The sequence below is a fragment of the Salvia miltiorrhiza genome, unplaced genomic scaffold (assembly GCF_028751815.1).
Source record: "Salvia miltiorrhiza cultivar Shanhuang (shh) unplaced genomic scaffold, IMPLAD_Smil_shh fragScaff_scaffold_19_1, whole genome shotgun sequence".
Taxonomy (NCBI): Eukaryota; Viridiplantae; Streptophyta; class Magnoliopsida; order Lamiales; family Lamiaceae; genus Salvia; species Salvia miltiorrhiza.
Window position 1 is genome coordinate 287,535 of NW_026651441.1, and position 1,780 is coordinate 289,314.

Genomic DNA, 1,780 nt, shown 5'->3' on the forward strand with positions numbered 1-1,780 from the left:
TTTAAATAATCTCCTAGTTAACTTCCGTGTAGAAATCAACATAAAAGAATATCGAATATAATTGAAAAAAAATCAATTTTCCCCCCCTAATTCACTGATCCATCAACTCGAAGAAATTGTTGATCAAGTCAATTTGCAACAATTCGCTGATCCCCTAATTCACCAAATTCACTCAAATTCACCAAAACTCCCCTCAAATTAAACAATTTTAAAATAAGTCACATGGAAATTATACACATTCGCCCCATTCGTTAAGTAAACTGGAAATTGATGGCAGAGGGAGATCGACGGCAGAGCATGCGTTTCTCGCCGGCCGTTGCAGGAGAGAGAGAGAGAGAGAGAGAGAAGACAAAGAGCGAGGCGGCGGCGGCCGCGACGCGGGCGAACGACGCGGCGGAGACGTCGAACTTGTGAGCGTCGAGATCTGATCGCTGAGCTTCTGATCGTCGGCGATGGTGAGGCTCGAGATCTGATCGCCGAGATCGATGACCTTCTCCGGAGCCTCGACCGCGGCGAGGGGGCGAACGGCGGCGGAGGTGCGTGTAGATAGAGGAAGAAGGTGTCACGACCGGCCCTTAATTAAGGATAATTAAGCCGGAAAAACCATGACTAAGGGAGGGAGATTGGAAGCGGGGTAGAAAGGGGAATAATTAAACAAGGAAGGATAGTATTTAATCATTGTTAACAAAAGGAATATTTATAATATAACGGAGGTTAAGTCATATTGACTCAAACAAACTAGTAAGTTCGGATAAATCCGACTTAATTCAAAAGACTTATTACTTAAGAATACGCAGCGGAATAACATAATCTGATTACATGTATGAAGACATGTATCCAAGAGTTCATTCATTTAACTTTTGACAAAAGCTCCGCTCTTCACTTCATCTTCATCAGCCACTGCTCAACCTACACATTTAGAAATATATGCAGGGCTGAGTACGAGAGTACTCAGTGGGCACGTATGCCTAATTATAAAAATACATGCTTCAAAACTGTAAATTGTCATGCCATCATAAACAGTACAGCAAGGGAGTTTTAGCTAAAAGCCCAAGCTTACTAAATTCATTTGTGATTCTTAAAGTTCGACTGATCAGTCTAAGTTCTCTTGTAATCTATCATATCTGGAACTGTGTGCCGGAGAGGTGGCCACCTCTCACGGTCACTTAACCGGCCAACCCGCTAGATGACTCACGGTCACTGGTGTACACTAGCCCTGGCAGGATAGCTATCAACTGCTCAAGACCCGAATTCGATTACATGATTAAAGTCACATCAGATAGATATCATACTGAAATTTAAACATTTTATGGCAAGACAATATTTGAAATAACTTCAATTAATTTAGTCATGAAATAACTTGCTTGAACGTAACATTTAAACTCATTTGATATATATGAAAGTAATGCCCACCTGACAGCAAAGCTTTGCTACAGATTAGTAACTCCTTGACGAGCTCTTGTTCTTGCGCTCGACCTTTAATCCGAGAAAATAACGTAAGACTTTAAATCGAGGGAAAATTCTCAATTAGATGAGAATGCGTAATTTAACTATGCATGAACTATTATTCTGAGATAATAATCAGGGAATTTCTATTGTTAATTCAGGCTATCGGATTTTAAACAAAAGCTAAGTCTCGTCTCATGAAGTCGGATAATTAACTAAAATTTATCCGTTCTCTCCAGGGTGTTCTAATCCGCCGATTAAATAAATCCCGCTCCTCGTAGTCGATAGAAAATAAATAAATAAATAAATAAATAAATACTTCAGCTTATTCGCT

General features: G+C 40.1%; 1 long non-coding RNA gene across 1 annotated transcript; it reads right to left on the reverse strand.

Annotated features, from left to right (window-relative positions):
• Positions 1-670: 670 nt before the first annotated feature.
• LOC131002772 (uncharacterized) lies at positions 671-1,479 on the reverse strand. The gene is made up of 2 exons (XR_009094407.1): positions 1,414-1,479; positions 671-909 (listed from the first exon to the last, which is right to left on the reverse strand). It is a non-coding gene; the product is annotated as an uncharacterized LOC131002772 (long non-coding RNA).
• Between the last annotated feature and the right edge of the window lie 301 nt (positions 1,480-1,780).